This window comes from Nelumbo lutea, chromosome 8, assembly GCF_056320005.1.
Source record: "Nelumbo lutea isolate HS-2025 chromosome 8, American lotus-T2T, whole genome shotgun sequence".
Classification (NCBI taxonomy): Eukaryota; Viridiplantae; Streptophyta; class Magnoliopsida; order Proteales; family Nelumbonaceae; genus Nelumbo; species Nelumbo lutea.
Genome location: NC_142691.1, coordinates 21,436,886 through 21,461,500, shown reverse-complemented (window position 1 = coordinate 21,461,500; position 24,615 = coordinate 21,436,886). Strand labels below are relative to the sequence as shown.

Genomic DNA, 24,615 nt, shown 5'->3' with positions numbered 1-24,615 from the left:
GATGGCCTGTTCTAACAACAAAAATTAAAAAGAAAATGAAAAACAACTAAAAACCATTAAACGGATCAACGATTCCATTTCAGCCCCTGCGAAGTAGGGCACCTCTGCTAATAATGTATGAATACCCTAACAAAGCCATTTATTTTATTATTTTTGGGTTATCTTAATTTAATGTTATTTTTTGTTATGTTGAATGATTTTATTCTTTAGTGCTATAATATGATTCGTTGAGATGAATCGGGGTGCCATTAATAATGGAGTTAATCCCGTTATATGCATGGAGCCATGAATTAGACATGAGACTCATTTTCTTTACTCTGGTAGAATATTGGACAACCATTAACCAAAACAAAATAAGGACTTGTGTGAGAGACCATGAAGTGGCATAACTCTGAATCATTCTGAGTTTTGTCAATGACTTGGCAGTTGAGATGGTTATTTGGCCTCCCTCCCCAAAAAAGCAAGTGTCAGGGCTAGTGGGCCTCGCACCTCGCACATTAGTCTTAGCAATCACTCAGTAGTTGAGATGGTCATTGGTTCAACTGCTTAAATCGAATAATTTTTTACCACGTCAATGGTATTTGGTTATAACTTACAAGTTGATTGAAGAAAAACCAGACCCAAAATCACAAATGGATGACAGTTCAAACGGTTCAACCATCTGGATTGAAAAAGCTACTGGATCGATAGAGATATTTGGCGAATGGAGGTATATAAGTGCAAACATTCCAATCCTCGTTTGTGAATATTGGAATATGAAATAAATAATACATAAATACATTTATAGCTAAAAGGGTTTATTAAAGTAATTAAACCCAAGTAATTTAGATGAACATGATACATAGAAGGAGAAATTCTTGTATGACAATCACAATTCACAGCTTTGGATGGGGAGCCGCATCAAGAACAGATGGTGTAGAAATGTTGAATTGATGGACAGAAAGGTGGCCCTTCTCCTGTAGGCTCTTAACGGTGTCATAGACACCTTGTTTCACTGGCGTGAACTTAATTCCCATTTCTTTTAGCTTCTGGTTTGAGAACTTGTATGGTTTAACCCTAGGATTTGTTTCATCTGAACACCTGCAATTAAAATAAAAATGTTAGAAAAAAAAAACAAGGAAATATGTATACATGAATCAGAAATTGAAACTGAAAATCCATATAAATTGAAAATAATTAAGAAAAAAAGTATAAAATTAATTGAATTTACCTGACAAGCAAAATGGCTAGCTAAAAAGTAGAAGAGAAGAAGGAGATTGGTTAATTGTTAGAATGATTTTCACACCACCATAAGCCAATAAATGAGCAAACCCATTTTACTGCAATGTTGTACCACGAAATCAAAGCCTTCAATTAATGTATTGTTGCTATGGCTTCACATGAGATAATGATGGAATTATAACAATACATCAAAGGCCATGATTTGACACCACCATCTCACCATGAGATCCGAATTAGAAGAACAGATGATAGATATAAAAGAAAGGGAATTTGTCTAAAATTCACCATGAGTTTTCAGTATTTTTCTTAAATTCATCATAATTTTTTAAAATGTTTAAAACTCACTATGTCAATAAATTTTTATTTTCTAAAACTCACTTTTCATTAGTGCATGCATGTTAATGCTTCTTAAAAGTGGTGCCCATGTCAGCATAAATAAAACTTTTCATGACCATATTACCCTTGAATGGCGAGTTAGAGGAAAAGGGTCTTTTCAGTTTTCAATTTTCTTTTATTTTTTTGCTTTTTTAGTATTTTGTTATAATTTTCAATGTTTTTATAATTTCTGTTTTTTTGACATTTTTCTATTTTATACAATCTATAAAATTTCCTGTATATTTTGTTATTTATTTGAAATTTCTGTGTTCTATATTTTTTGGTGTTTTTTCTACAATTTTTATTTTCTGAAATTGTTTTTCAATTTCTATAGTTTCTATAGTTTGAAAATAATTTATTATTTTGCTTGCAATTTCTATATTTTTTACATTTTTTTTGTAATTTCTGTGTTTTTATGTATTTTATATTTGAAAATATTTTTTGAACTTTTCCTTTTTTTATGTATAAATATTAATATATGTATATATTTTATATTTTTGTATGAGAGTTAAAATGGTAATATAATAACACCCGTTAATGTGTTTAACGTCAAATTAGTGACATGATGAGTTTTAGACATTTTGAAAAGTTGTGGTGAGTATAAATATATATTTTATTAATAAATAATGTATAAATATGTTTTAGATATATTATATGTATTATTTTATATTTAATTTTTGTTTTTAATTCAGTTATTTAATTTTTATTTATAAAAATATTAAAAATTGCATTTCGGGCCAAAAAAGGATGTTTTTTTGCAAGAATAGTAGGGTAAGACACCTACAACGCCTTGGGACACAGAGATCTTGAAAAGTTACAAAAAAAAAAAAAACACCCCAATCAGATATTGGAGTGCAAAAGTTATGGCCTCCGAAAGTTTGTATACATTGAGTATGCAACTTGTGACCCTATCACTAGGTCGAATGGATCAACGGTCGAATTGACTGGGTCGAATGGTTCTTGACCAAGTCAACAGTTTTTTAATGTTTGGTGGGTCTTGACTGAATTGGCCTCAAAATCCTAACTAGGTAACAATTCAAACAGTTTGATCCACTGGGTCAACGGAGAATTGAAAACATTGATACAGCTAGCCTTGGCAATTGGGTTGGGTGGGTCGGGTTCCAGTTGGGTCAAGATACTTCGGGTTAATTTGAGGTCAGGTTGGGTTATCAAATGCTAGACCCTAACCCTAAATGTTCAGGTTAGGGTTGACCCATGGGTCAATTTGGGTCATCCCAAAAAATAATTGAAATTTAAAAAATTAAAGAAAAACTACATGAAAATGCCAAAATTAAAGGAATTAACCTTAAAATTCCAAATATAAAATAAAAAAAAAACTTGAACACTTACAATTTAAAGAGTAATGACTAAATAGGAAAAACTAAATAGTTCCAATTAGACTTGACAATCGGGTTAGCGGGTTGACCCATGACCCAACCCAAACCAACCCAGTTTTTTTTTTAGTTGGGTCGGATCATTCTCACATTCAGGTAGTTAAATATGAGACCTTAACCCTATTTTTACGGGTTGAGTTGGATCTACTTTGCGGGACGGGTCAACCTTCTGCCAGGTCTAGATACAGCTATACCCAGATTCAGTCCACCCCAATGACTAGACAAAAATGTCCCGACACAAGACCAATCCAAATAATACGGCTGCCAATGGATCGAATCATATATGCAGTTAATTGGAAAAACTGAGCATTCTGGTTTTTAGTCCGGTCTAAGTCTTACAATATTGATTTAAAACTTAAAAAAAAATAAAAAATCAGATCCAATAAGGATAGATACATAATTGATCCAAGGATCAAATTCGAATCAATTGGCAAGGATACCATTTACGGCGCCCTACGTCCAACAGAAGCAAGGACACCTTCTAGCTAGTGTGGAATTAAGTGTAGAGATGTAGCAGCATTAGTATTAGTGCAGTGACTTGGTTGGGATGGGATAGTGAGGGAAGAAGTCTTTCAGTATTTGAACAATATCTCTGCGATGGAGCACAGATTCAATGCAGAGGTAGCGTCCTGTTGCTGAGGGTGTCTCGTAGACGAGTATGTGAGCCAAGGCAACGTCCCTGACATGGACGTAACCCTGTACAGCGTTGATATAAGTCTTGTTAACGCCATTAAGGAACTTGAGTATGTGACTAATGCTTGCATTCACAGTGGGTTGTCTGCTCAACCACCACCTTCCCATAACAATACCAGTCCTGTTTCCCAAAGCATTATACATTTAATTGTATTATTCTAACAATTAAGTTATAATCTTTTTAGCTTCTGACTTGGCTCACATACTCGTCAATATTATGACTGGATTTGATTTTTAATCCAATCCAATCTAATAACGGACCATTATAGATGAATCAGATCCAATCCAATCTGATGAATATTTTGGACTATTTTAGACCAGTCCAGTTGAATGTTTGGACTGTCCGACGATCTATTCAATTTGGTTTTAATTTAAATTTTTTCCAATCCAAACTTCATCTATACACCTGTATCCTTATCTTCTACCAATCGATGGGATATTAGTTCAATCTGGCCCAATTCAATATAAATTCATGTTTTTAAAACTGACCCGGAGATCGAATTGGTCAGGGGTCCGGTTATTGGGTTGAATGGTCGGCCCGTTTTAATAAAAAAATAATAAAAACGGTCAAAACCGTTCAAATGGTTTGTACGGTTAACCGCCCGGATCAGCGGTTTGCTGACCAAAATCAACGTTTTTTAGAGAAAATCCAATTTTAGGGAAAAACAGAACCGGTCACCTGACCAGTTCCGATTTTTTTGGTCCGATCGTTCGGTCCAATCTGATTTTGAAAACCATGTACAAATCTACTATGGATAGATTAGGTCCAATTCAACATGTCATATTGGTCTGTCCCAAGGTTCAAAGTATCAGAAAGAGAATTTATAGAGATGTACTGGAGAAAAATTAAGATATATATGGGCGCTTTATAAATACTTCAATAAATCATAAAAGTACATCAATAAGATTAAATATAAAATCACAATGAGGTTACATACATTAAATTAATATATTTTAATGGGTTTGTAAAGAAATATATCATACTCAATTATAATTTTTATTAAAAAAACCTTATGCTTAACTATAATTTATAAATTATAACTCTTAAGTTTTAAGGAATGGGAAAAGTCCAACTATCCTATATAATTAATCATAAAATATGCATTAGCACAACTTCTAAGTGAAAATATAATTAATATTTATTTCTTATTTAAATAATTACAATATATTTTTTAATTCTAAATAATACAAAAAACAAAAAGTAAATAAAATATTGTTCAATATATTAATAATAATAATTATTAAAGAAGAAATTTTAATTACTTTATGGATAAGATAGATCATCCATAGATCTACAATATATCCAGTCCTTATGATTAGATCATAAAAATATAAATAATAATTATTTATTTTTTAATTCTTGGATATAAAAAATTAAAATAATTATTGAAGAAGAAAATACAATTTCTTTACGGAAAAATTACAAGAAAATGTAAAAAATTATTTTTTCCGTTTTCTGTCTACTTTTTTCGTAGCATATGGAACGATACACTAGCTCCCAATACATCACTGGTACGACTGATATACCACCAATATGGGTACAATGTGGTGGCCAATTAACAGGTGTAAGTCCAACCCAAAACTGCACCTTAATTGACAGTACCCCTAGCATTAAGCATCAACTGCCCTTAACCCTCTTGCAGTAATCGAGATCACTCCAGCATGTCTCGTCCACGACCACGTCTGGGCCCCGATTAGGGTTCATATGAACTGCTCCGATCGTAGAGGTGAAGATGATACGCCTAACTCCGGCTTCGGCTGCTGCATGCATTACGTTCTTTGTTCCAGCCACGGCCGGTGCCAAAACTTTTTCCTTTGATTCAGATTCGCACAAGCAAGAACAAGAATAATGAAGAAACCATGCGTGTCATCAATTAATGGACAAACCAGCTAATTACTAACAGCAACGTAACGATAGAAATGATCAGAGAAGAAGAACTCAAGTACTGGATCTGGTGTGACAGGACAGGTGGTGTGGAAAACTCCATGGCAACCTCTGAATGCCCGGCGAAGGCTATCGTAGGCGACAATATCGGCTTTGCAAAGAATTAATCACTCTTTAGCTCCTTGAAGCTCCATTAAATGATAATTCTTAGCATCATCTATATATAATAAATACATACAATACTAATTATGGAACAAATTAAAAGAAAGAAACTCAATAATTCTCCGTTAATTAAACTAAATATTAATTAGGGAAAAGTACAAATCAGTCAACTCAGAATTTATTAAGTCCAAAGTTCAGGGAGAATGCATCCTGACAGTGAATTGATGTCAAATTTACGGGCAAGATGTGGTTTATAAGGGGGATAGGGCTAATTGTAGGGGGGCTGGAATTCAGAATTCTGCATCGTGTGTCTCGCTATTTTTTCCTATAACAAGTAAAGAAATGAAGAAATAATAAGTAAACGAGTAGTGATGGGATCTTAATTAATTACCGGGGTTTCTTACTGTTCCTTTAACAGTGTAACCTTTCTCTAGCAGAAGCTTGACAAGCCATGAAGCTATGAACCTCCAGCACCCGTCACGCAGACAATTTTAATTTGAACTATACTAGCTCGCAGCTAGCTTAGCTATCTCAGTGATGATACAGATGTATACCCAACTACTCTATTTATGCTTGTACCATGGCTAGCTATTAGTCACAACACCCACAGGCCAATTGCGATTTCATTCAATATATATACAATTATTAATGTTTATGAAGCTCGAAGTCTGTGGGCGGGCGTGGACTTTCAATAATAAATGAAGGGTTTCTACTAGATACGGGCAACTTATTGTCCTTAAAATCATTAAAAAATATTATTTTTATATAATAATTAAAATAAAATAATTTTTTTGAAAAACTATAAAAAAAGGGCACTGTCATTCGTCTTCCTCCTCAATATTCGTGGTAGGTTAAGGTTGTCGACGACAATTATGCCCACGGTGCAACCAATATAACAGCAAATCCCTTCTATACGTTGCCGGAGATTGCCAAACAAGTCAAAGACTCGAATATGGCCGCCGGTTTACTTTATGAGATCCGAGATATATATAGACATGAGAGGTCGACCTATGATACTCCGTCTTTTCTAAGCTTATTAGGTTGATTGAAACAAATAACCAATCAGTGTAGTTACATAGTATTACTCCCTCACTTCTTTATCAAAAACTAACAAGTAGAGCTCTACGGCCATGGCAGATGAGACAATGGAAACTCGAAACAATGGCAAACTGGCCATACTAGAGCTCGCCAACATGATCAAGAGTCCCGATGTCCTTCAACGCCATCATCCACCTCAAGGTCCCCGATGCCATCTTGTTACGGTTTGACACAGGTTTAGTCTTGCCTACGCTTGGCAGGCTTACGTTAGGGACATCATCATCATTTTCCCCGATAAGATCTTTGGGAGAATTCGATGTTATCTTCAGGCAGACCACCAAAAGCTTAACGTACTCTTTGAGGAGGGGTGGTCGACCTCCTTGGGTGCCTAACCTTGGCACTCTTAGACCATCATCCTCTTGCGGGGCGGCCCTAGTTAACAGCTAGCATGGCTACCAGGGTTCCTCATGGGCGCACACATGCTCATGGGGACAGTGTTGGACCAGCACTACGCTACCGACACTCAAGGGAGGCTTGGCATGCAGGCCTGGCTCAAGCATGACCCTTCACCACGCCAGTCCTTTGCCCAAGTTGAGTGAGCTACCCCATTGCCTCTAGCACACGGGTGTGTTTCGGCCCAAGCGGTTGCCTATCATCATGGCACACAGGTGCCTATCATCATTGGCATATATGAGGCCCTTCACACCGGTGCCAAGTCACCTCCTCGGCGCCCAGCAGCCTTGCATTATGGTTGTCCCCCTTTAGCACGTAAGCGATGCCTCCCATGGACCGGTCTGAGCCAGCCGAGTGCCCCGGCCATTGTACTTGAGGTCATGATCCAGTGCTACTGACCTTGGTGGAGTCATCTCATCAGGCAACTCCTAGCCTCTAAGCGCATTAAGGCTTGCCCTGGCCTACCTTGGCCTGGACGCCGCACGGGTTTCTTCCGCTGTAGAACTACCCCCGTGACAATTGGTATCAGAGCGAGCTAGCCAATTGCTACCGTAGTTGATTTTCAGTAGATTAGCCCAGAGCCAGTTGAAGCGGTCATCACGACAAGCAGCACATTGTGGGGTGCGGTCCCTAGGCACTTCCACCCAGGATCGAGCAGAATTCTTATCAGGCTTGGCAAGAGGCCATTCGTTGTTTGTGTCCCCATTCCAATGACCCTAAAACAGCTTCCCTTGCGGGGGCAGACACATTGGTTGTTGTCCTCATGCGGGGGCAGACGCGCGAGTCTTGGAGCATGGTGGCCCTACATCGGAAAAGTATCAGGTGGACATGCTCAGTTCAAACAGGTGGATCATTCGCAGCAGCAGAAGCGCATCAAAAGGCGAGTGCATGTTCGACAACTCATGGGTAAAAGTTGCCACACTCACGTTCAAAGCGGTCAGATCTCCTTGAGGCAGCAGCAGTGGGGCCCCCTCGGAGTGAAGAGGTAGCCCGAGTCAGCGAGGCGAAGCGTAGTTTCGAGGGCCAAGAGAGCATAAGCCATGGCTAGGTTTGAGTAACCTGAATCAGCGAGGTGAAGTCTGCAGGCCAGCATGGTGAAAGGGTACCCAGGTCATCGCCAACATGAGGAGTAGACCTATCAGTGTGTTCGGTAGCATCACTGAAAAGCTACCAAGAAGACGATTGAGCCTTGAGGTAAGATGATACATGGGGCGGACCTCCGCGAAGCACCACACACATTTCTTCGAGGGCCCTTCTTTTACAATTCCACGGCATAACCATTGCGCGGTTTGAGTAACCTCAACACTAGGGGTGAAGTCCAGGCAGGTCGGCATAGTGAAATGGTTCTGTCCCCATAAATAGACACCAACATAGGCAAGACTCGAGCTAGCCAGATGAGCCCTGGAACTAACAGACAAGTGGATGGCGCGGGACACAGACGCCCATTCACGAAAGGAGTCATTGTCGAGGACGACAATGAATTGAGTGGGGGAGCCTGTTACAGTCTGATACAAGCTTAGCCTTGCCTACGCTTGGCAGGTTTACGTTAGGGACATCACCGTCATTTTCACCTGTAAGATTTTTGGGAGAATTGATGTTATCTTCAGGCAGACCACCAAAAGCTTAATGTACTCTTTGAGGAGGGGTGGTCGACCTCCTTGGGTGCCTAACCTTGGCACTCCTAGACCATCATCCCCTTGCGGGGCGGCCCTGGTTAACGGCTAGCATGGCTACCAGGGTTCCTCATGGGCGCACACATGCTCATGGGGACAGTGTTGGACTGGCACTGTGCTACCGACACTCAAGGGAGGCTTGGCATGTGGGCCTGGCTCAAGCATGACCTTTCACCGTGCCAGCCCCTTGCCCAAGCTGAGTGAGCTACCCCGTTGCCTCTAGCACGCGGATGTGTTCCGGCCCAAGCGATTGCCTATCATCATGGCACACAGGTGCCTATCATCATCGGCATACAGGAGACCCTTCACATCGGTGCCAAGTCATCTCCTCGGCGCCTAGTTGCCTTGCATTATGGTTGTCCCCCTTTAGCACGTAAGTGTTGCCTCCCATGGACCGGTTTGAGCCAGCCAAGTGCCACGGCCATTGGACTTGAGGTCATGATCCAGTGCTACTGACCTTGGTGGAGCCATCTCATCGGGCAACTCCTAGCCTCTAAGTGCATTAAGGCTTGTCCTGGCCTACCTTGGCCTGGACGCCGCACGGGTTTCTTCCGCTATAGAACTACCCCCGTGACAATCTGGCAAGGTGGTTCCAACGTCCCTCTCTCCGGCTCCGAGATCCTAGCATGTGTCCTCCCAATCAGTGATCCCGAAAACTTCCAGCACATCCGCCAAATGCTCAACAACTATGGCATCTTCTCAGAGCACATCATCGACAACTCCTCGGAGCACAAGTATTCTCGGATGGAGATTGGAAAGACCCTGGTCACCAACAGGGAGGGTCTATCCTATGTTGCATACATTTTGAAGCACCACCAAGACGCACTAGTGAAGGCATGGCCTATCTTGCACGAGGCAATGGTGGACCTAGAAGAGGAGCTGCTCGTGAAGGCGAATGGTGAACCGGTGCGCTCGTATTACGGAGACAAGCCAAAGATGAACGAGCTAATGCAGAAGGCCATATCGGGGGTATCTGTGTCATTCATGAAGACAATATTGAAGGGCTATGATGGGTTCAAAGGGGTGGAGCGCCTGATGGATGTGGGCGAAAGCGCCGGAGATTGTTTGCGGATGATACTACAAAAACATTCCATGTCCAAAAAGGTGTAGAAGGGATTTATAGTTATAAATTTATGAGACTAAGAAAGCATTTCTAGTTATTACTTGGCTGGAATGTTATGATCCATTCGCATGTATACAGAGAGCAGAGGAGGAAAACGAACAACAGTGCCCTTTTTTGATATTAAGCCACTTCATCTATCATGCCTGTCATTGATTATGACACTGTATTTACATACACTGTTATTGATTATCACACGTATCCACTCAACCCTTTCATCTATGAGTCTCCATCACTACCTCTTTCGTGCACGTTTTGTTTCTAAATTTAAAAATGACAACCCAGACCCGGCCATTTTCTTTTCTCTTTGTCCACAGCTAGAATCTCTCTCTCACTCTCACGAATCACTATATCTCTTCCCGATCCCCATACACCATACACCAAATCTATGTTCGAAAACTATACACTTACTCTAATAAGAAAAATAAAAGGAAAGTAGCAGAAATTTATTATTGCATAGACCCAGGAAACCCAGAAGCCCTTTTGTTCTTTTATTGGAAAGTTTTCCATGGGGACAAACGAACGCTGAAACACAAACTAAACCCGAAACTGAAACTCATAGTTGCCGGATAAAACGGGGCGATGACTAAGAACCCTCGACTTAGATTATACGATACAGAGAGATAGAGAGAAGGTTTCACAATCTAACATGGTTTTAAATCAGAACCCTGACCGAAATTAAATTTCTTTTCGTTGGGAAAACAAACCCCTTCTCTTACTCTTGCCTGGGATTGGAAGGCTTCAATAAAATAAAATAGGAAGAAGTAGAAAATGATAATGATGTTGAGCTATGAACAAGGCGAAACCAATCATGTTTATTTGGTTTTTTTAATCTGCATAGAGTTGCTTCAAAGACAAGTAATTTAAATAATTCAATTGAACCAAAGATCAAATCCATATAGGTTACTTTTCTCTAAATCATCCATCTAAAACTAACCCCTCTAGCTTCTTTCTTTTTGCTTCCAATTAATCTGGTTTTATCATTTGTGGGGGTTTTTCTCTCAGGAGTTGAACTCGTTGGAAGAAGAAGACTAATATATACATAGAAATTAAGAAGAATGTCTAAAATCGGTGGAGAATGGAGGCGGTGCAAAATGTAGTCGGTGGAAACTGTATAGTAATATGGTGAAGGACGAAATACCTTTACACATTATTTACATAGTAAATGAAAAAAGACAATATATACTTCATAGCATTCCCACAACCTCATTTGCTATTAGGGGTGGATTCTAGCTGAATCGAGCTGAATAATATCAGGTTTGAGATGCGCACGATTCATGTCGCCCAAAGCTAACACCCTTCTTGTTTTAATATATATAATAGATATTATAATGAAAAACAAAGGGGCTGTTTGGCAAGTACTGAGGTCTTGTCTTTTAAGACTGTTTGGTTCGCATCATGATCTATTGGATTGTTATAAATAGTTGGGAAGGCTATCTTTAGTGCAAAAAAAGATTAAAAAGCTTCATTTGAAGCTTCCTTCGCTTTTTTGGTCTTTCCATTAGCTCATCTTTGGGTCGTTCAGTGTATGCCAGACCAAATGAACGAAGAAAAAAATTTATAGTCTGTTGAGCTAATTCCTCCTGGAAAGACATGCCAAAGACCACCAAAACTAAAACAAACACACATAAAAAAAAAAAAAAAAAAAATCTCAACAACAATAAACTTTAGCACGAACCTTTGGAGAGAGGGAGAGAGATAAATGGAAATTATTAGAAAAAGAGAAAATCATGATTCCAAAAAGATATGATATCAAGACCGATCACACCCCGTGATTTTTGTGAAAGCTCAACTAATTGTTACCAAGATTTAAAATTTTGATACGATACACTCTATATTAGGCATATTGTATCGTATCGTATCTTTGAAAAATAAATATGGAATATGCATGGAAATCAGTCGTCTCGTCTTTTTTCATGCATATCGGACCCGTATCAGGGTGTATCAGACTTGTATCGGGGGTGTATCAAGGCGTATTGAGGGCGTACCGGGGGTGCACCAGGGCATATTGGTAGCGTATTGACAAAAAAGATACAATCAAAAACTAAAAAAAAAAAGAATAACGGGGGAAAGCAAGATTCTTTTCCCTAAAATGAGCATTCTTTCACCCTCAAATGATCTAAAACTACAAATATTATTCTTAGAGTGCTAGATTTGCAAAAATTTGCAAGAAACAAGTGTGAATCGTTAATTTTTTTTTTGAATATTTTCCAAATTTTAAAAAATGTGGCAAAAATAGGTACGCTTTTTAAAACTTTTATAATATCTTGTGATTTCTTTTTTTTCTTGAATGTTTAAATTTATGTTGATCTAAATTTCTTGCATTCAAAATCACAATTTTTTTGTGCTATCAATAGATTTATGAAAATTTCATGAAGATATTTGGGGAAAATATAAATTAACAAAAAGTTTGAAAATGTGATTTTTTTTTGCCTATAATTAGTTATATTTTATCATTTGATCATAAAAATTGAATATATTATAATTTTATGGATGATCTATCATATCCATAGACCAATTGAAATTTTGTCTTTAATAATTATTCTTTTCATTTTTTTTAGAATTAAATAATAATTAATTAATTAATTATATTTTATCATTTTATCGTAATGATTGAATATATTATAATTGTATGGATCATCTATCATATCCGCAAAGCAATTGAAATTTCTTCTTTAATAACTGTTTTTTGAATATATTATATAATATTTATTTATTTTTATACTTTTTGGAAATAAATAATAAATAATTATTAATTATATTTTCACTTAAAAGTTGTGCCAATGCATGTTTTATGGTTGGATAGGAGAGTTGGGTTTTTCCATTCCATAAAATATTAAAACTTAAGAATTATAATTTTATAAATTATAGTTAAACATGGGATTTTTAATGAAATTATAATTGACTACAATATATTTCTTAATAAAACCATTAAAATATATTAATTTAATGTATATACACCTCATTGAGGTCTTATATTTAGTGTTATTGATGCATTTTTATGATTTATTAAAGTATTTATTGTGTTTCCAAGCGCATCTTAGTTTTTCTCCGATATGCATGTGTATCAAAGGCATATCCTGATACATCTCTTAAAATTGTCTTTCCGATACACTTGGTGTTTCCGATACTTTGAACATTGACTGTTACTACTTTATCTCATCACTACTAACCCTTGGAAAAATTTTCACAAACAAATAAAAAACATGAGTGGAGACGTCTTGTGTCATGAATGGGCCGATACCAAAGGATGAATCAATAGGGGGATAGAGGATCTAACGCCATTTCATCCTCCAACATGTTAGGATGGGACGCCATTTAATTTATGACATTTGATTTATTAATATATAATAATTTAATAATTTACTATCATTTTAATTAAGGTAATATTGTTAAAAATAGAAGAAAAAATTCTCGATTAGTACCCTGTACTTTGGGCCTAGTGCCACTTTGGTACCCGAATTTCAAAATGTGACAATTCAGTACCCGAACTTTCAAAATGTGTCAATCTAATACTTGTCATTAACCAATCTGTTAACCAGTCATTAAGTGATATTTGAAAAGACACAAATGCCCTTTAAATTTCATCTAATTTTCTTTATTAACCATCCATATGTTGATAAAAAATTAACATTCTCAAATCAACACCTCTTCTATTTAAGAAAGTTGGGGTTATGTCTCAGTGGGCATTTTGGTGATCCCAACTTTCATGAATAGAAGAGACAAGAATTTGAGACTTCATTTTTTATCAACGTTTGGACGATTGACAAAAAGAATTAGATAACACTTAAAGGCTATTTGTGTCTTTTCAAATGACTCTTAACAACTGATTAATGACAGGTACTAGACCTAGATTATTAATTAGGACGGACTGGACACCCTTTCCCAAACCAAACCAGACCTATTAATAGCCTTAATGCTGGCATTTGTCTATCCAAAATACTAAAACTTTTTATAACAAAACAGACATGGCCTTGCCTTGTAGTGTGGATTGGACCATTTCATCTTTTGTTAAGGCTACGTTTGGTTGTAGTACAAATATTGGCAGGATGCAAAAGAGGGACTAAAAGTATTAGGGGGATCGAGGGCCAATTAGGAGAGCTTTTACACGGGGATTTTGGCTTTGCAAGGTGGGCTCAACACACACATATAGCCTATAAATAATGCTAGATTAAAAACCCTGAAAACCTACATTTATTGCCTTTAGTGAACATTCATTTTAAAGTAATTAAATGGGGGCAAGTAAGTTGGTGGGTCACAGAGAAATTAAAGAAACCTACACTTATGTTTTGGTATCAGTGGATTCTATGGAAAATAACTATTATCGAGCGGCTGATTTACCTGAATAAGTACCACCCTTCTGAGACTTGGGAAAATCACTTTCCCACCCATGCAAAAATTTACGGGACAATATTATTCCTTCAATCATGACATTTTACGAATAAAACGGTCATTGTATAATTTTACTTGGAAAACAAAATAAGACTAATAAAGTGCATCTCTCTAACCAAGTATTTTCTAGAAAATATTTGCTCAAGTAGGTGCATTTACCCAAGAAAAAGAAAAACTATTAGTATGTTATTCATAACATCGAATTTAGGGTGGCAATTTTTCACCCAACTCACCCACTATCTAACCCGTCCATTTATTTGGCAGATTGTGTGATCAACCCATCACCCAACTCACTTATTTAAATGGGTTGGGTTGGGTTGGGTTGGGTTGTGGATAGCCATTGGATTAACTGTTATAGACATAAGTATTAATTCCTTAACCTTTTTTTATTTTCTTCATTTGAATTAAATAATTTATAATTAATGCATTAGTTTTCTATTAATTATTAACTAAATTTAATTTTGTCTTGAATCAATACACTTCACCCAACATAAATCCAAATCAATTTGACCCAAGTTCAGACCAGTTCAACACGGTTGAGCTTCAACCCAAACTAAACCCAACCCAACCCAACCCAACCAATTGCCACCACTAATGAAACCTACCTAGAACAGTATCCTAACATGTAACTGGTGTGGAGAATTAGGCTCTGCTTGGTTGAAGTGGGAATTGCATTTGCATTGGTATAAATTGATAGGAGTACAAATGGATTGTGTAAATCCTGGATTACTTGTGGTTCAGATTGGACTTTTTTTTTCTTTGTTTCTAAGAATTTAAATGGAAAGTAAAATGATATGGTCCCCAATTCATATAAAGAGAAATGAGGAAGAATGGGTTATTTGTTGGGGGGAGTAAGGTAGAATGCAAATTGATGTGATTCCCATTTTATACGAGAGAATTAAGACTAGGAGGGAGTGATGTAAATTTTGCATTAATTTTTCAGGTGTAAAATTCACACAGTTAATGGATGCAAATGAGACAAAAAAAAAAAAAGAGCAAATTTTGCATCAGAATGCTAATCATAGTGACAAACAAATAAATGCAAAACTAAACTAGATATAAAATCCAGTTCAGATATGCATTGCAAACAAACTTAGCCTTAAGATTTAGTGAAATAAAAATCACTTGCAAGGATATATCTTACAAAACAACAAGCTTGGATTAAAAAATTTTGACCGTTTTTGGTTTGATAAAAAATAAGAGAAATAAAAAGTTTAGAAAAAATTCTTTAAGTGATTTTGTAATAAAGAGAAAGGTACAGATGGATTGGATCATGATTTAATCTGATCTGAAATCTGATCTTATTTGGTCGAATTTGGCTGTATATAATCATTAATCACCTACCTATACAAGGCAATAAAAGATGTTTACATTGACACCCTACATAATGCGCCCCACATACACCTCACAGACAGCCCCGTACAGCGTTCTCCACATGTACATCAGCCCACAAGGCATTTAATAATGGGTCATGCTTTGCATCGATTTTAAACAAAAGGAAGAATGCAAATAACGGGTTACATTGCGAACCCACTTTGCATTCTTGAACTGGAAAGAGAATATTTATGCAATATAAATATTTGCGTTTGCAGCGCAACCAAATATAGCCTATCAGACAAAAAACGTTCATCCAAATTTCTGTATCTATCACATAAGGTGGGGAGGACCACATTTTTTACTTCTCACAAACAATCATGGCAAAGCCATATCTAAAGCAAAACCAAACCAAATTTTGTAGCATTCCCCAACATTTACATTAAAGCCATATCTAAAGCAAAACCAAACCAAATTTTGTAGCATTCCCCAACATTTACATTAGTGAAAATGGAATTTCCATTGCAAATAAAGCCCTTTGCAGCAAGGAAATAAAACCGACCCAGAAACGGAAGCATTCTGATCATTGGTTTTTGGGTCAGCAGTTCGATCATCCAGGTCAAATGGTTCAAGTAATTTAGTCTTTTATTAAGAAAAAGAGACAATATCTGTTTTTGGCATTCAGTTGAGAAAGAAAGAAACAAAAGAAGGAAAGATTTGAAATCATTCTTCAATCTCTTCTGCCTCCTTTGTTAAACTTTGAACTGCTGTTTGAGTCGAACGAGTTGCTAGTTTGACCACCTGAGTCAATTGTTCTTTGACCAAATCAATGGTTTCTAACCCAGGAGCGGGTTAAGGATGAAATAGAACTAGTTGTCTGGATGATTTCCGGTCTGAATGGTCTGACTGTCCGAATCAACAACGGTTTGAAAATACTGCTTTGCATACAAACCTGAATTAATTGGATACAAATTTGACACAGCAATTTTGCATCTATTTGTTTATTATTATAATTTGTACTTCTACCTAATACGAAATTTCTGCTTCTTGTCTCATTTGTTTATTACCTAGAGGAACTTTTTACAAGTGATGTAAAAGTATAAACCCCTTCTTCTTTTGGCAGGAAGTTTTACAACTCAGAGATCTAAAAGTATAAACCCTTTCGCATGGCCAAGTCCCATTTACTTTTTGAAAGGGGTACGTTTGAAAATGAAGTTGGAGGAATGGTTTCTTGTCATTTGAAAGAGGAAAGGATAAGGTCGGTCACCACAAGATTTGTGGTTCAAGACTTTGAAATAGAGGTGTGATATGAAGCAAAATTAAATGTCTCATGTCGAAGTCCTTTGTATATTATCTTTTAATCCCAAATTTTACACCAAATAGAGGGGTGACCACATTAAAATTTTATTAATCCTTATCAACAAAATGAAAGAAAATTACAGAAGATGGCTTAACCCGCCTTGCCTCAAATCCAAACAAAACAAAAGAAGATTGAATCAATTAGGCCCAAACTCACTTAGAGTGGAAATTTTAACCCTAACCCATTTGATTCATCCATTTGAAATCCACCCATACCTAGTTGCCTACCCATTCTAATAGTGGGTCAGTATGGATTTGAGTGACCCATTTGGGTCAAGGGATAATTGTTAGGGTGGGTTGGGTCGAAATCTCACAGCATGTCCTGGCCACACATTGGGAACACCTCTCATAGTTAGGATGTGGCTTTGAAGTCGGTGTAAGACACATTCTATGAGGAGCAGATCCCAATTCCGTAATCACCAACTCATGCTATGTCTCATCATTTAGGGTAGAACCTTGAACATTACAGAGATGCTTTTCTATAACTCCACCTATTTGTAATTGCAAAGAAGAGAAAAGCTTCGAAGCGTATGTCCCGCTCTTCTTCCTCCTCTTTAACTCCTTATTCTTCTCATTATCAATCAATCTCGATTTTGGTGTGTCCCACTCTTCCTACTCCTCCTTTATTCCCTCATCTTCTTATTCTTCTCATTGCTGGTAACTTGAGAATAGGATAGGGGTTCATGTAAGTCGGTCAAAGATACCCCAAAACCCGTGGTCTGATCCAATTTGGGTTTGACACCATCTGATCCGATTAAAATTCAAATCCAATTATATTATAATATTTATTGATTTTAATATATATATTATATAATTATATTTAAAATTATAAAAAATATATTTTTATATATTATATTATATATGAATTTATATATAATAAATTTATTATCTATATTTCATTAATTTATTATACATAAAGTTGAAAAGAATTTTTTTTTTTGTATTTTAAAAATTGAAGTAGAGCTAGATTAAATGTAAATTCGATCTGAATATGTTAGGATTTTAATTCAAAATTGAGGTCTTCAAATTGCATCGAATCTTGAATCAGATTTGGATGCAAATTTTCAATAATTGGATTGAATTCAAATTTGGCAAGATTTGGTATTCACCAATTTGGGAGCATCCAATAGAGGGCGAGGTAGAATTATGAGCAACGGGGTTATTGACACTCAACAGTCAAATGGTTTGATTTAGATGACATTGGGCCACATCTATGATGAGATGGCTGGAAATAGAAACTACAACAGCGGCGTTGGTGGTATCTACTTGGCCGAAAGCCTATCTACTTCTATCAATTTTTCCATGGAAAACTCTGCAAATATTATGCACTTTTATGAATTTTCTACAATTTCTATCAAATTTTTATTGTTTTTTTTTTTTTAGATTTTTGCAAGTATTCACTTGCACAAGAGTTATGGGCCTAAAGCCCCATTTATATTTGTTCATTTGATTGAACGTTGGCCCATGTAGCCAGCCCCAATGTTTCTTCGCTTAGTCCAATCTCTCCTAGTTGGGACAAATTTTCTAAGGTGTGGGTTTCTTCCTAAGAGCTTACCACTAACCCTTGACTAACCTCTATTGATTTGGCAAGAGTTTTGTCAACTCTGTTTCTCCATATGATTGAATTGAAACACATACATATTAATATAAAAATCTATTTATTTTAAATATAAGAAAATAGAAAATATTAAAAGCAAACTATAATTCTCTACTAAGTACTAACAATAGTCATATTAAGTAACAGTACAAGAATGCAGCTGCGTGATTAAGTAACAGTACTAACATAAAGGTTTTGTTTTCAAAAGCAAATGAGATGTACAAATCAGGTACCTGTTGAAAAATTTACACAACACCCGGCCCGGGTCCAGGCCCACTCAAACTTTGACAAATACTCAACATTGTCGAACACCCCTAAGATGTACAAATCAGGCCCATACAAACTGACAAATACTCAACTCGAGTCCACCCAAGTTGCAGCCGTAAGATGGGCTCATAATGGTTTTAAGCTTCATTGTTTTCTTTTAAAGTGGAACCTAGAAGTCACTACAAAGAAATATAAGAAAAAAATATAATATGAAAAGAATCGCAACAAGTTTGACATGAAAACAAATAATTCTAACTCAACACGACAAATCAATATTGACCATGGATTGTTTAATATTTCATGGAGAGAGAGAGATATCACCAGACTAAGCATCCTAAAGAAAACTTAATTCAATAATCTCTATATATTCAAGTTTCTTGACAAGTGAAAATCATGAGAAATATTCCAATTATGTGGGTGGATGTTGTATTCTCAGAGGATATGTACATGATTTTTGCTTTCAGGAGATCTGTGTTCCCCTACTTGACCCATTAGAAAACATTTTTGTCCATTTTTGCAAAGAAAGATGTACACATAATACATAAATAAATATGTATGTATATACAGTTTAATGTGAATGCGAACCATTAGTACACAATGAACTACATCAGGTTCATATATTTTAGAAAGTTAGGTAAAGGGCATATAAGGAACTTAGTCCCCGTTTGATTGGTGGGAATAGGGGTCTGGAACCATTCCGATTCCAACTATTTAGTTGAAAAGAATCATAATCCTATTCTCATTCTTGCTGGAATGGCATTCTCCCATTTGAGGAAATGATCATTCTCTGTCATTCTTTTTGAAATGAAATCTCATTCTTGTTGATTTCAATTCTCATCTTCATTCTTGTTTGAACCAAGCAGACTATGGGAATAGGTCATTCTAATTCAAATTCAGATTCAGATTTTGACTGCCAACTAAACGGACCCTTATATCAAGTAATGTCAGTGGCTCAGGTTAAGTGATAAACCCACATTGACCCAAACCTTATTGGGTTAGGGTTGGTTGGCTATGTATTGGATTGAGGTAAACCGGTGCTAAACCTGACGCATTGACATTGCTGCATAGCCTGCATTGAAATATCTGTAAATATAAACTTAGATGGGTTGGGTATGATATCCTGGGCCGACCAGTAAGCATCCCTATTCAAGGTTTTTAAAACCAAATCGGTCAGGGGTCTGGTTATCGGTTTGAATGGTTCGACTGTTTGACTTGAACGGTCAGCCCGTTCTGACAAAAAATTAAAAAAAATTGAAAAATGGTCAAAACCGTTCAAACGGTTAATTGACCGGTTCAGCGGTTTACTGACCAAAATCAATGATTTTGAGAAAAAAAAAAGCAGGTTTAGAAAAAAACAGAACCGGTCAGATAACCAGTTCCCGGTTTTTCCGGTCCGGTTTTAAAAACCATGTCCCTATTTATGGCTATAAAATGTACGGTTCGACAAGAGAAGCAAAGCAACTGCTGGAGGTTCTCACACAATCACACTTAGCACTCATACAATCCCCCTCTATTTACTATCATCCCTTCGTCCTTTGGTCACGTAGGTAGTTGCTTAGACTCAGTTTGGAAGTAGAGTGCTCCGTCGAAACTGAAACTAAGGCAGCATTTGGTTGCAGTATAATTTTATTTGTATTAATACAAATGTATGGAAGTGTAAATAAAAGTAATGTAAATTCTAGTTTAATTTTGTTTTAGGTTCTATTTTACTTTATTTATACTGCAATCAAATAAAATAAGATAAAATTTGAAACAAAATCAAAATCTGCACTCAAATCTTTTGCATTACCATAATTGTGCATTGGTGCAAATAAATTTGCATTGCACGCAAACACAGCCTACGGCTCAATTTGAAAGGAGTACAAATACCAATATGTACAGTATAAATGCATGCAAAATAAAATAAAATATAAGACTTTGCACTGTATTGTTTGTATTTGTACTCTTTCCCAAAACAAAATATGACTGAACTAGAAAATTTGTGAAGGGGAAAATAAACCAGCAGAGTGGGCAAGCATGGTTTGACGGAACGTACGTTCAATTTTTAGACTTGTGCATTCTCCGGCCCATATCAATCCCAGAATTGGCCCAGCCCAAGGAGTACGGATCTATAATACATAAATCTAATATACAAACGACTAGTCAAGTAGTCATTAGTGTTGGCCCAAATAAGACGTTCATACTTCATACCTCTAGGTTTAGTTCTACTTCAGAACCGACCATCACTGGGATTCCTTGAGCCACTCTTTGCCTTTTGAGTACTGTGGCTAGGATATAATTCAGTCTCAGAGTGCGGATCTGCTACCCACATGACACCAGAATCAGTGATGATTTAGCCTTGAGTCGCAACCCGCAAGATGCTATCAGCCGCACATCTAGAATCAGTTCCATCAATCAAAATGAATCCGGATCAACTTTCATTTGTAGCTTAGATTCTATTTCTTTAGGCTCAGTTTGGGAAAAAATATAAAACAAAGAAAGGTCTAAAAATACATTATACAAAATTTTGTAATGTACATAATGTGTATATTTGTATTTATGTTGCTAACTGCCACCTTTCATGTAGTGAATATTAGAATAATGACGATGGATATGCAATGGAATTCTGGAACTGACATGCTACATCACACGACAATGCCAGATCAAGTCTTTGGAAGAAGTAGAAAAGTAAATATGTAGAGTGCGAAATCTTATATGTAAATTACATATATTTATACTGTGTATATTTGCTGAGCCTTAACTAAGAGGAATACATTATTACAAGTTAGAAGCAAGGTTGCCAATTGTGGAAAATTGGGCTACTTTTTTTTACATTCTACTTATTATTATTTTATAATATACTATTTTCATAAAAGGCACCCAATGCATGAGACTCCTGCCAATGTACATAGCCTTACCCTGCATATATAGGGAGGTTGTTTTTAAAACTTCGACAAATTCCTAAGTTCTGGTATGAGGAGAGGTTTTCAATATAAATTAATACCCGTTTTGGAGGGCTTTCACGCAGCAGCTTATGGCTTTGCAAAATGGGTTCTCTAAGAAAAAGCCTATTAGCTATGTTTGATCAAAAACTAGAAATGTCCAAGTATAGTCCTATTGGGTCAAGAAAATGAGTTTTCCGTTCAACTATTTTTAGTAGTTTCTTCAAATCAGTTCAACCGAAGCTTAAGCCCTCCCAAATGATCATAGTTCTTTTGCAAGTAAGAACCTTGCTCACATACCATCCAACCACACATTGGGATTATCTCCCATACATTGTATGTTAAATTCATCTGGAGATGTTCCCAATGTATGGTTGGGTTCCCATGTTTCAGAGTTTGTACAGAAATTTTGCCTGCAAGGAATTCTGTCACCTCCCAAATGAGTTCAAGCTTAATTCCAAGGTGAATTTGATTTAGTTCTAAGGCAGAAGCTGGACCTACCTTGTAGGGGTCAATTTTAGGTTTTTGGAACCAAAACCTATGGAACATGTTCTTTCTTTACCACCACCACCCTAATTATCAGTATTACTCAAGGTTCAAATATTGATACGCCTGATACGTTGGTAGGGGCGTATCGGGCGATATCTATACTTTTTTATTTTTTTTTTCAAAACTGGTTTAGGGGGCCGATTTAAGGCTCCTCCACCCCCTGAACCGGTTAGAACCTTGACACACCCACTGTAGGGGTGTATCGAGGAGGTCTTGGAACAATACATATCAGCCGATACGTATCGATACATTGAACCTTGGTAGTACTACAACAACAATATGGTTAAAAACTTGTCAGAATAATTTAAATTTTGTAAATTTTACCTGTCAGAATAATATTACTACAACAACAATCATATCACTAAGACCAATGGTCAAATGATACATCATCATTATAATCATAAGTGCTTGGATTCAAATTTTTACATCATCAAAATATTTTAAGAGTTATTTCAAGATAAATTTTCCCAGGCCCATTCAACCATGGCCAATTCCACTAAGACCGAAGAAGATTGATTCTCAAATCAATTGGGGTAGGATTAATCCCTAGGCCCTGAAACTAATGATCAAAATTTTGTTACGTATCGATCGATATGTATCATATTGAAACCTTCCAGTTATACTTTTATAAGAAAATTTTCAGATCGCCAAATGGTTCAAAGGATAAACCGGTCTTAAACCAATTCATCTGAATCAGTTTCGAAAAATAAAAATATAAAAACAATACCGATACAAGAATCGATTATCCAAACCCTACACTACGTGGTTCGGTATCAGTTTCATTCGATTGCGGGTAGAATCTATTCTTTTACTCATCCCAGCAATTCGAGGGACAGTCCAAAACCTAATCCAATTATAATGTTTGCATGCACACGTTGAAGTTGAATGGTGCATAGTGCATACGATAGGTTGACGAGACGCTGGCGTCATGCGAAGAACATATAACCAAAAGGATACAATGCCCACCTCAATTACTCGATCTATGCAATCTGCTCCCGACCCCACTCTTCAGTAACCAGTGTAACTCTGTACATACAAAAACAAAAAAACAAAAAAACAAAACAATAGATATGATGCTTCCTGTCTCATCATGCCTTAACCTACTCAGATTTCAGAAATCGATTTAGAATATATTGATTCCAGCGGAGAGGGCCTGATTCGTAGAGGCCGTAATGGAACCGTCGACCTGTCGATTCGTTGATTTAGTCTCTCGTTAAAAATTGTTGAATTGGTTAATAATTTATTGATTTGAGTGGTTGAATCGTTAACTTGTTTAATGATTTTTTGTTATTTTTATATTTTTTAATTGGGAATTGGGAATCATTCAGATAACCGGTTCTCTTTTATCCTAATCTTAATCTATGGCCAAAAATTGTTGAATCATTCAATAACCCATTGACCTAGGCAATTGAACCGTTGACTCGTTCAATGGTTTTTTCTTCTTTTTTATTTTTTTTAATTTTTGTTGTCAGAACGGGCCATCTGTTCGAACTGTACAGTCGAACTATCAACCCGAAAACTGGTGGTAGGAACGGTTCCGTTTTCAAGTCGTATGAGTCACACGCTCGAATGACATAACATGTATGGTATTGCTTAATGGACCTCATACACTCAATTTTTTGTTTGTACTTCTTTTTGTTAGAACGAGTTGTTCATTTTTTATTTTTTAATTGGGAACCATCTAGGCAACTAGTTCCATTTTACCCCAACCCCAGTCCCTGGCCAAAAACCATTGAATCGATCAACGACCCATTGACCCGAGTGATCGAACCGTTAACTTGTTGACCCGTTCAATGGTTTTTGGCCTTTTTTTATTTTTTATTTTTGTAGTCAAAACATGCAGTCCATTCAAAACGGACAGTTGAACCATCAACCTGAAAACCGATGGCCGGAACGATTCTATTTTCAGGTTGTATGACTCACACGCTCGAATGGCATAACACGTATGGTACTGCTTATTGGACCTAACACGCTCAAATTTTTCTTGTAATTTTTGTTGTTAGAATGGGTTGTCCATTCGAACCAAACGATTGAACTGTCGACCCGAAAACCGGTGGCCATAATGGTTTCATAATTTTTTGCTTGTAATTTTTTGTTATCAAAACGGGCTGTCAGTTCGAACCGAACGGTCGAACCGTTGACCCAAAAATCAGTGGCCAGAACAGTTCCATTTTTAGGTCGTATGACTCATGCTCGAATGAC

The 24,615-nt window shown here is 36.6% G+C and overlaps 2 pseudogenes across 1 annotated transcript; one reads left to right on the top strand and one right to left on the bottom strand.

The window, feature by feature from the left end:
* Window positions 1–875: 875 nt before the first annotated feature.
* Window positions 876–6,862, bottom strand: LOC148843282 (cinnamoyl-CoA reductase 1-like; annotated as a pseudogene).
* LOC148843281 (nicotinate N-methyltransferase 1-like) lies at window positions 6,861–10,154 on the top strand (annotated as a pseudogene). The gene is made up of 2 exons (XR_016103844.1): window positions 6,861–6,986; window positions 9,455–10,154. The product of XR_016103844.1 is annotated as a nicotinate N-methyltransferase 1-like (transcript).
* The last annotated feature ends 14,461 nt before the right edge of the window (window positions 10,155–24,615 follow it).